General features: G+C 51.7%; 1 long non-coding RNA gene across 2 annotated transcripts in view; it reads left to right on the top strand.

Annotated features, from left to right (window-relative positions):
• The first annotated feature begins 614 nt into the window (after nucleotides 1-614).
• Nucleotides 615-11,577, top strand: part of LOC129405548 (uncharacterized) — a 31,607-nt gene continuing 20,644 nt past the window's right edge. Inside the window, exon 1 of one of the 2 annotated variants that reach the window (XR_008630642.1) lies at nucleotides 615-831. This is a non-coding gene — a long non-coding RNA (uncharacterized LOC129405548). Of the gene's footprint in view, nucleotides 832-9,723; nucleotides 10,370-11,577 lie in introns of those variants that run through there. The other variant, XR_008630641.1, reaches the window with a different exon arrangement.

Here is an 11,577-nt window from a genome sequence, read left to right as displayed (position 1 = left end):
AATTAAAAATAACAACAACAAAACAATAATAATAATAATAATAATAATAAAGAGGGTCTGCAGAGATTGCTCGCTGAGCTGAGAATACAGCCTGCGGAAAGCCCCGTACCCACCACCAGGAATGACCCAGGGGAACACTGACGCCAAAATGTATGAAAGGTACCGCTACTTGTAGAGGGAATTGCCGCTGGGCATTCCTAATAAATAGGATACTTAGTTGCATTTATTTACTTCCCACCTGCTTCCCTACAATTACTGCAGAGGCAGGAGAAAAAGCCAGTCAAATTCAGCAGTGGGGGGGTAGAATACCAACTTTAGTGATCCTAGCGTTAATAAGTTCTGATAACCCACTACCATCGGACCAGCCAGTGGCCCTGCTTTCCCTTTCGCTATATAAACCGCCCAAGGAGCGCCTCCAAATCACTTAGGTTGAGCTGGTGGTCCTGCACCGACCGCGACCCCAAGGGAGCCGGAGCCTCGGCGTCCGCTATTCCAAAGGGCCACGCGATTCCTACTTCTTTTGCTCCGGTTTTAAGCGGCTTCTGCCAAAATAACGCACAAATAGGCCTGTCGGTGCATGCTGGGAAATGGAAGCAAATGACCCAGACGCGGCGTCTGGTCCAGCCCAGCTCAGCCGAGCGCGCGGGCACCGCGGGGCGCAGCCCGAGCGTCCCCGCGCCGGTGCCCAGCACCGCAGGGTCCTGCAGTGGCGACCCAGGAACTCGGTCTCTCGGCGTGGACCGTGCTCCCCGCGGGGGTCTGCAGCGCGCCGGCCCCTTGCCGGGCAGCAGGCGGCAGCAGCGCCCCTCCGCCGCTCGCGCCTGCTGCTGGGTAAGCCTCCCCCTTCCCCCGGTGGCCCTCAGGGAGCCCGTGCGCGGCGCCGAGCTGGACGGCAGCAGGTGGGCGCTGGGGTCTGGATTCTCGGCCCCAGCACCTGGGCCCTGAGCACCGCTCGGGTGGCCCTGCAGAGCCCCGCCCGGCACCGCCAGGGGGCGCTCGCGGACGCGCCGCATCCTCAGGTCCTATCCTAGCGCCCGCCCGACCCGTAGCATCCCTGGGAGGGATGCTCAGACTCTCCCAGCGCTGACGGGGCGTCCAAAAAAGCCAGATCTTTATCTTAAGAAAGATGGTTGGTCCCCAAAGGAGAGAGAGAGAGTAAGAGGGAATGTGCCTGCCATAGAGGCAGGGGGTGGGGGTGGCGGGAGGGATACTGAACGGGCACTGGTGGAGGGATGGGTGCTCGAACATTGATTGACACGTAATCACGAACATGTGGAAGTCTGTAACTATCTCACAGTGATTCATTTAAAACATAAAATAAATACAATTTTAAAAATTAATTAATTACTTATAAAAAAGAAAGATTGTTGGGCCGGAGTGATAGGACAGTCGGGAGGGCGCTTGTCTTGCAAGCGTCCACCCAGATTATTCTCAGCATCCCGTAGGGTCCCCGGAGCCCACTAGGAGTGATCCCTGAGTGCCGAGCCAGAAGACAAGAAAAGAAAGGAAGGAAGAAAGGAGGAAAGAAAGAAAGAAGGATCATTGCTATGCAAAAGTATTCCACAGTGCCGATGGTTTCATGAGTGGAGACCAAAATCTCACTCACTCACAGGCCCCACTTTCAGGTCAGAATAGAAGATTCCTTTCACCAGAAGACTAGGAATGAAAAGCATCAGAGGGGCTGGAGCAAGAGCACCGAGGTGTTTGCCTTGCACACGGCTGACCCGGGTTTGATACCCAGTATCCCATATGCTCCCCGAGCACCTCCGGGAATAATTCCTGAGTGTAGAGCCCGGAGTAACCCCTGAGCACCGCCGGTTGTGACCCAAAAGAGAAAAAAAAAAAGCATCAGAAGCTGTTGTTAGCCGGGATGTAATCTTCCGAGCACTTGCCTGCATATCCGAGGCCCTGGGCTCGGTCCCTGCTACTGATAAACAGGCCTTAGTCATTTTCTTAGTCTACAATCTTCGCTTTCCTGCGTTATTAGTTTGGTTTGGTGGCCCCAGGCTGCTGAAGGGGGTGGGCAGCCCTGGGGTGCCCGAAATCAAACCCTCCCTCCCCCAATGCCAAACATGCAACCAGCCTCGAGTCATCTCCCCAACCAATTTTCCTGTTTCACATCCTTGGAACATTAAAATACAAAATGCCAAAGGGAAGAGGCTACTGATTCTAAGGGCAGAAGGAAACGTGGGTTCAAGATCCTGACGGACTTAAGGCCGAGGGAGCGTCGCTTTCTGAGAACCTTGGCCGACTCTTTGCCTTTGAGCTCTGCCAGTGGCCGGAAATTTTTCCCGCGTCCTGGCACTGTGAGCTGGCCAGAGTCCAGCGTCGAGGGGGGACGCAGCGGTAAATGCTCAGGTTGGGGACAGAGCAAGGAGAAAAAGGCGACCAAGTGCTGGGCTGGAGAGCGGGTGAGAGGGAGACTCAGTCTCCAGCCCCACATCAGAAGCAGCGGGAAGCAGCCTTTGGACCTGGCTGAGTCAAACACAAAAGATCCTTTAGAAGCGGCAGAGGTCACCCACTCAGGAGCAAGTGACTCATCTGAAAAGCCCTTGGTCCACCTCCCTCCCCCATACTCAAACCTCCCCCCTACTCAAACCTCCTTCCTACCATCTTGTCCCTCCTGACCCATAGAATTTTCTAGGGCCCAACAGCGCCAGGAGGTGCTGGGAATTTTGAGGTGCTCAGGGAGCCGTCTGTGGTATGATGCAACTGGGGTGAGCCTTGGAAAGCGCTGTCCCCCCTGCACTGTGTCCGAGGGGCAGGAACTGGGCGTCCTGGGCTCAGAGTGTCACCTGGGAAGTTTTTCCAGCTAGTAGCGTGGAAGGTGTTTTGGAGCAGCCTTGCCTTCTCTTTCCAGGGAGAAGGGTGGCGGGTCACACCCAGCCATGCTCAGGACTCATTCGTGACTCCGTGCTCAGGGATCACTCCTGGCCGGGTTCAGGGACCCTACAGGATGCCGGGGATCTAACTGGACTGGCCACGGGGAGGGCAAGTGTCCTGCCCGCTGCGCTGTCTCTCCTGCCCCGGCTTTACCGCCTTTGGTACCCTGACAGAGGCGGGTGTCTCCGCCTGCTTTCAAGGAGCAGGCGTGGGTATGGGCAGGCGTGCTTTTGGACTGTGAGAAAGTCTGCTTGTTTGTTTGTTTTGCTTTTTGGGTCACACCCAGCGAGCTCAGGGTCACTCCTGGCTCTACACTCAGGAATTACCCCTGGCCGTGCTCAGGGGACCATATGGGATGCTGGGAATCGAACCGGGGTCGGCCGCGTGCAAGGCAAACGCCCTCCCCGCTGTGCTATCTCTCCAGCCCCCTGTGAGAAAGTCTGATGGAAGGGTGGGGAAAAACACTCAGGGCTGAGGGCGGCTTGCATGTAGAAGACCCTGGGTTTGACCCCCACACCCCATGGTCACCAGGTCCCACAAGAAACAATCCTTTTGGGGGCTGGAGTGATAGCACAGCGGGTAGGGCGTTTGCCTTGCATGCAGGCGACCCCGGTTCAAGTCCCAGCATCTCATATAGTTCCCCGACACCGCCAGGAGTAATTTCTGAGTGCAGAGCCAGGAGTAACCCCTGAGCATCGCCGGGTGTGACCCCAAAAGCAAAAAAAAAGAAACAATCCTTTCGTCCACCTTTCCTCTTCTTCTGTCCCCTGACCCCTGACATTGGTCTTGGGGAAAAATCCTTGTTCCCCAGGTATAGAAAACCTACTATGTTGGGGCCGGAGCGATAGCACAGCGGGTAGGGTGTTTGCCTTGCACGCGGCCGACCCGGGTTCGATCCCCGGCATCCCATATGGTCCCCCAAGCACTGCCAGGAGTAATTCCTGAGTGCAGAACCAGGAGTAACCCCTGAGCATCGCTGGGTGTGTTCGATCCCCGGCATCCCATATGGTCCCCCAAGCACTGCCAGGAGTAATTCCTGAGTGCAGAACCAGGAGTAACCCCTGAGCATCGCTGGGTGTGACCCAAAAAGCAAAAAAAAAAAAAAAAAAAAAAAAGAAAACCTACTATGCTTGTTTGAGTGTTTGAGAGTCGGGCAGTCCTGCAGAAGTGTCCAGGCGGGGAAGTCCAGAGGAAGGGCCCTGCACAGAGCGATTCCTGGGGAAGTGGGACTAGGTGGCAGCGCCCAGGGGAGAGAGCCAAGGACTCTGGCCCAGTCGGAGAGGTGTTTTCCTTGAGTCTTAATGTGTTGGCGTGGTAGCGCAGTGGGTAGCGCGCTCTCGAATGTCCAGCGCATCGGAGGTTCAAGTTCCCGGTTCCTTTTCAGAGTGTTTTATTACGGCACTGTGGCTTGCAGAGCTATTCTTAGTTGCATTCATGTTCTTGCCCACTTACAGCCTTCGTTCTCCTGTCTGTCCCTCACAGCCCAGACCCGTCCCCGTTGCCGGCGCCTTGGAGGGGGCCCTTGGGGACACTCCCCTCGAGCCTGTGTCCAAGGCACTGGGGTTCTGTGCGCTTTCCTCCCCAGTGAGTGGCCCTGAGAGCACCCGAGGGGCCCCCACGAGCAGAAGTGGAGCCGCACAGGCACCTGATCACGCCTGTCCTGAGCTCCGAGTCCCCAGGCCCCGGCCAGGCCTCCGGACGCTGTGGTTTGGTCCTTACCCTCCGCCCCGGCTGGGTGAGGATGGCAGAGTTGTCCCCCGACGAGGTGCAGGGGCAGTGAGACAGCGGAATGCACTTGAGACATCAGGAGCTGGGGGCCCCGTGGCTGGCCTGGGCTCCTTCAAGTTCAAAGCAGAGTCTGACGGTCCCCTTTAAAAGCCTTCAAAATTTGTGGGGGGCTGGAGTGATAGCACAGTGGGTAGGGCGTTTGCCTTGCACGTGGCCGACCGGGTTCTAATCCCAGCATCCCATATGGTCCCCTGAGCACCGCCAGGGGTAATTCCTGAGTGAAGAGCCAGGAGTAACCCCTGTGCATCGCCAGGTGTGACCCAAAAACCAAAAAAAAAAAAAAAAAGCGTTCAAAATTTGTATCTAAGTGGATGGACATGGAGAGTATCCTGCTAAGTGAAATGAGTCAGAGAGAGAGGGACAGCTAGAAGGGCTGCACTCATCTGTGGAGTATAAAGTAACAGAATGGGAGACAGCAGCCAAGGACAGTAGAGATCAGGGCCAGGAGGGTTCCTCCACGGCTTGGAAGCCGCCTCACATGCTGGGGGGAAAGGCAGCTGGGACAGAGAAGGGACCACGAGCAAAGGATGCTTGGAGGGCCCACTCGGGATGGGACGTGTGTGCTGAAAGTAGTCTACAGACCAAACGTGATGGCCGCTTGATACCTGTACTGCAAACCACAGCACCCACAAGGAGAGAGAGAGTAAAAGGGAATGTGCCTGCCACAGAGGGGGATACACTAGGGGGTGGGGGGCGGGAGGGACACTGGGAACCTTGGTAGAGAACGGGCACTGGTGAAGGGATGGGTACTCGGGCATTGCATGCCTGAAACGTAATCACGAAAGTTCGTAAGTCTGTAATTGTATCTCACGGTGTTTCACTAAAAATTAAAAAAAAAACACAAACAAAAAAACTCAATGACTACATCAGATTAAAGAAACCCTAAGGGGCTGGAGCCATAGCACAGCAGGTAGGCCATTTGCCTTGCTCGAGGCTGAACTGCTTCGATTCCCAGCATCCCATATGGTCCCCTGAGCACCGCCAGGGGTGATTCCTGAGTGCAAAGCAAGGAGTGACCCCTGTGCATCACCGGGTGTGACCCAAAAAGCAAAAAAAAAAAAGCCCCTTGGCTTCTGAAACCACGTTGTTTTGACAACATTCAAGTAGTCTGCCCTGAAAAACTTCCATTTTTCTCTACTTTTAAAGTTATAATTAAAAATGATATTTATTTCCATTTTTTCAATCTTTAGGTAATAGATGCAATTTGCTCACAAAATCCCTGGCAACTAAGTGTTCAATTAATGATAAGCAGTGATTTTTCAATCTATTGATAAAAAAATGTTTGCTTGTTAAAAATAAATAAATAAATAAATAAATAAATAAATAAATAAATAAAGTAAAAGCATTCCACCTCTGGGTGGAGACAGCCCAGCGGGGAGGACTCCTGCCCTTGCAGAAGTTCCATCCCCGGAGACTCATATGCTCCCCTGGGCACCATCAGGGGTGATCCCTGAGTGCAGACACCCCTGAGCATCGCCAGGAGTGGCCCCCAAAATAAAAGCAAGTAAATAAAAGCAAGTGAGCATTCAGCCTCTCTAGGCAACAGACCCCAGGTCAGCACACGCCAGGCTGTATTTTATGTCTAAGGGCTAGAAAGCATCAGCACCTGCCGTGGAGTGGAGTTCCTGCTGACGGGGACACGCCTGGGACACGGGCCAATAGCCCTTTGCCTTTTAGCTCTATTTTTTTTGGGGGGGGTCACACCCGGCGATGCACAGGGGTTACTCCTGGCTCTGCACTCAGGAATCACCCCTGGCGGTGCTCAGGGCACCATATGGGATGCTGGGATTTGAACCCGGGTTGGCCGCGTGCAAGGCAAACGCCCTCCCCTCTGTGCTATTGCTCCAGCCCCCCATTTTTTTTAATTAAAATAAAATTTTTTTTTGCCCTTTGCCCTTTAATAGTGCAAGGTGGTGCTGTGTTATTTTCTTTCTTTTTTTATTGAGAGCTAATGGACACATGGCACCATATTGGTCTCCGGGTGCAACAGACGATTCCCTATTGTGTGTGTCTTTACAGGACCATTACAATAATCCTAGCTGTTAGGCTGCTCAACAGACTGTGAGCCGCGAAGCTTTATAGGGCAAAGACAAAAGCTACTGCAGAATGTCCACTCACAGAGAGCAACTTTCTTATACCTTTTTTTCTTTAATTCTGAGAGTTTCTTTAAATACTCTCATTTGAAATCCCACATTCTAGAATCATATAAGCAGTGCTAATCATTTGGAGTTCTTCCTCTAGTTTTCTATCCAATAATAAACACACGTGTACTTACATGCATGCATGCGTGTGTGTATATATATATATATATATATATATATATATATATATATTTAGCACTGTTGTCCTGTTGTTCATTGATTTGCTCGAGCGGGCACCAGTAACGTCTCCATGGTGAGACTTCTTGTTACTGTGTTTGGCATATCGAATACGCCACGGGTCGGCCGAGTGCAAGGCAAACGCCCTACCACTGTGCTATCGCCCCAGTTCCCCATGTATATTTAAGTTAGGGAAAACTATATGAGCTAGGAGTGTGACTGAGCACTTCAGCTGCTACAGCTAATCTTCTGCTCTTTTGGTTTTGGGGCCACACTCGGCGGCCACACAGGGCTGACTCCTGGCTCTGCACTCAGAGCTCACTCTCGGCGGTGCTCCGGGTACCAGCACTGGGGACTGAACATGGATTGGCTGAGGGCAGAACAAACACCCACCCGCTATACTGTAGCTCCGGCCCCTCCAGTGGTCTGAAAGGTTTTTTAAAAATTGAATAACAGTGATACACACAGTTACAAAGTTGTTCATGATTGGAGTTCAGTCACATAATGTTCCAACACCAGTGTATATTTCTCACCACCAGTGTCCCCAGTTTCCCTCCAACCACCAACTCCATGTCCCAAGCCTCCCTCTGTGACAATTTTCTTCTCTACGTTTCTCTCTCTCCGAACTTCCGACTACATCACCCAGGAGTACAGCTTCCCCTGGACTTGGATGGGCTTTTTGCACAAGAATGCATTTTAGGGGGCCCCCAAGCGGTAGCACAGCAGGGAGAGCATTTGCTTTGCATGTGGCCAACCCAGGTTCAATCCCTGGCATCCCATATGGTCCCCCAAGCACCGCCAGGAGTAATTCCTGAGTGCAGAGCCAGGAGGAACCCCTGAGCATCGCTGGGTGTGACCCCCCCCCAAAAAAGAATGCGTTTTAGGGCCCGATAGGAGAGTACAGTGGGTAGGGTGTTTGCTTCTATGCCAGGCACTTTTCTTCTCTGTCTCTCTGTCTCTGTCTGTCTATCTGGTCTCTCCCTCTCTCCTTTTTCCTCTCTCCTTTTGGGCCTATGGTTTGCAATGCAGATACGGAAAGGTTATCAGGCATATCCCTTTATCTACTTTCAACTCTCAGTTCCTGTCCAAAATGATCATTTCCAACTATCATTGTCCCATTGGGCCCTTCTCTACCCTAACTGCACCTCCCCTGCCCCCGCACCACACACACACACACACACACACACACACACACACTCTTGTGTCATTGATCAGTCCTCCTGGCCCTGCTTACCCTGCCTTGGGTGCTACTCTCATACTACCTATCTATATCTCTACATACCTACCTAGGTAGGGGTATACTCACAAATCTAAATTTGTAGAGTGATAGCACAGTGGTAGATCGTTTGCCTTGCATGCGGCCAACCGGGGTTCGATTTTTCCGCCCCTCTCGGAGAGCCCAGAAAGCTACCCGTGGCGTATTTGATATGCCAAAAACAGTAACAAGAAGTCTCAAGATGGAGACGTTACTGGTGCCCGCTTGAGCAAATCGATAAGCAGCGGGATGACAGTGACAGTGACATGCTCACAAATGAATGCAGTCCTTCTGTCTGTCCCTCTTCTCGACTCATTTCACTCTGCATGATTCCATGTCCTCCAGGTGGTGTTCTGTGCCTCAAGTTTCACATATTTACAGGGGATATACTAAGACAGGCAGGAAGCTCCTTGTATTGTTAAGAATGATTTGTGATATTTCAATTGGATACCAAAACCGTGTGCGCGTGCGTCTGACTTATGAGCACTAGCATTGCTGTTGGACCACAAACCATCTTCATTATGGGAGTTTTCAAAACCAAAAATTGTATGTTTAAAGCAAATTAAAGAGCAGTTCCTTTGAAATATTGAATGTAATCAAAGTAAAGTGAAAGTAAAGTGAAATTTACCAGTTACACATGCAGGGTGGGGGGCTGGAGAGGTGGGGGGAGGGGGGAGGTAGACCGTGATTCTTGGTGGTGAAATATGTGCACTGGTGAAGGGATGGGTGTTTGAGCATGGTATAATTGAGACAAACCTGAAAGCTTTGTAACTTTCCACATGGTGAATCAATAAAAGAATTAAAAAAAAAATAAAGAGCAGTTCTTCTATTTTCTGTAGGAACTTACAGGCCTTTTGAGTACATGCTTCCTACTTATAATGAAGATTCATCTTCCTAGAAAAATAGGTATGACCGAAAAGTCTATCTTAAAAGTTGCTTTGCACACAGAAAATACAACTTTTGTTGTATTTTACTTGAAGATAACGCTGCCCTTCAGGACAAAAAAATCCCAGCTAGTCAAATGTGGTTGTGAGCAGGAGACAATGTTAATCAGTTTAACAATCACTCACATCCCTCGGACCAACTGGTGAAGCTAGTAAGGCGTCCTCTATTTATAGGTCCCATGCTCATTCCTTTCAAAGTAAGGCGATGTTTCGGGGTCCTTCTTCCACCACCAAAAAACAAAACCCAGGACAATTTGACACTTCACTGCAATGCATCCGAAACAAAATCGCTCTTTCGAAAGTGTCTTTGTGCGGTTCGTGCAAGCGGCTGGCCTTTTTGAACGGGTCTCACTGTGCAAATGCATTGTGGGTAGTGCATCGCTAACTAGGACGGTAACGCGGGCGGGTGATTGGCAGCTCGGGGCCCCGCCCCGCGCCGCCCGCAGCCCGGGAGCCCCGGGGCGGGGCCTGTCGGTCTCGGGTCAGTTTCGCGTCCGCGTCTGCAGCACGTGGAGCGCCCGGAGCCCGCGGCCTGGTGCAGCCGCCCCGCCGGCCTGGCGCTGTCCACCCCCACCCCCCACCCGGCGGGTCCCCCCCGGGACGTACCCCCACGGTCTGCACTGCTAGACCCGGGGTGAGCCCGGGTCCAGCAGGCGGCGGCCCCCTGCCCGACCCCCAGGGGTCAGGTGACACGCGGCGGGGCTCCTGCAGTTTAAACGGCGTTTCTTCAGCTCTGCTCCGGGACGGGGTGTTTCTTTTCGAGAACTAAGAAAATGCAAACCGCCGGTGGCCGGCCTTAAATAGTTGCAGTGAAAGTTTCGGGACAAACTGAAAATCAGCCCCAGCCGAGAAACGAAATTTGAAGCAATTTTCCTGCAGGGAGAGGGTTTGGGGGGGAGGGCCAAGCCGTGGCTTGCACAGTGTCCGCTACGAAGGATGCCCCAGGAAAATAAAAGAGCAACTCGTCCGAATCTAACTCGATCGAATCAATAGCGCGTTGGGATACTGGCAAAAAAAATTAAAGAAACATGTTTTGGAGGTCGACTTTGCCGTTCACAAATTCTCACTCATTCTTGGGGTTTTCCTAGCCACTTTTTCCTGTAAAGACAGAACCAGAAAATTGTTCAGAAGAAGACCCAGGAAATTGTTCAAGGGGACTTCCTAATTTTCTACTGTGATTGGTGAGAGAGACTTTGGGACTTGGGAGGAAGTATTGGGGCTGGGTTTAGGAAGATGAAGAGACACCTTCAATTGAAGGTATTAAGAGATTTTATTTTTTTAATTGTCGTAAAGAACATGGTGGCACAAGGTTAGCAATTCCCTAACTCTGAGCTGGCTGACTTGGTGATTTTCTAAAATATATATAACCTGGGAAAGGGGGTGGATTAGGGGATGACGTTAATTGTGGTATTTAATGGTGGCTAATGGTTTTGGTGGCATTTATGATTTGGAAGTATTTAAGGGTGCATGATGGGACTCTGCTATCGCTCCGGCCCCTCATTACTGTTTTTTAATGGTTTAGTTCAAAGGGCCCCGGATACAGGACACAAGAGGGTATGGAAGAACATTTTGCTTTTTCTTCTCTTTTGGTCTAAAAAAATTAATGTGAGGGGCCAAAGCGATAGTCCGGCGGGGAGGGCATTTGCTTCGCATGCGCTGACCCAAGTTCAGTCCCCGGCATCCCGTATGATTGCTCTAGCACCGCCAGGAGTAACCCCGGAGCGTCGCTCAGTGTGACCCGAACCAGAAAAAAAAAAAAAAAACCCGGGGTAAAAAAAAGTGGAAAAAAATGGGAACCAGCATTGATCTAAGAGGATAACAGGGTGCGGGTGCATGGGGTGAGGATGTTAGCCTGAGGACTTTAAAATCCTAGGAAATGTTCAAAATTGGGGGCTAGAGAACTCCAGTTAAAAATTTCTCACTAAATTATTACTGAGATTTGCCACCTGCCACCTGTTGAGCATTTGTCAAGAGTTTTACTAGCATTATCTCATTTAACCCTCAAAGCTGCAAACCAGCCCCATCTGTAGTTAAGTTAGAGCCAGACAACACCTTCCCCAGAGGCACTTCCTGTCAGCCGGGAGCAGTGCCCGGAAGACCCCAACTCGTCTCAGCTCTTTCCTCTCTCTCTTCCTCCAAGCTGGTGCTTCACAGCTCAAAAGCAGACTGTGGGTGAAGAGATGGCCCAGTGCTGAGTGCTGAGTGCTGAGTGCCGAGTGCCTGTGGCAGAGATACTTGATCAGGGACTTGCCTGGTGCCCCGAGGCCGGCCAGGAGTAACCCCCAGCTGACAGAGCCCTAGTCAGTGTGCCCCTACCCCCAGAAGGGCGCCTGGTCCTGTAGACAGGAAAGGTTCCTTTGAGTCCATAGCTATGGGCCATTGGCTGAGT

The sequence above is a fragment of the Sorex araneus genome, chromosome 1, assembly GCF_027595985.1.
Source record: "Sorex araneus isolate mSorAra2 chromosome 1, mSorAra2.pri, whole genome shotgun sequence".
NCBI classification, from domain to species: Eukaryota; Metazoa; Chordata; class Mammalia; order Eulipotyphla; family Soricidae; genus Sorex; species Sorex araneus.
The sequence above is the reverse complement of the archived record's forward strand: the minus strand, read 5'-3'. Positions and strand labels throughout refer to the sequence as shown.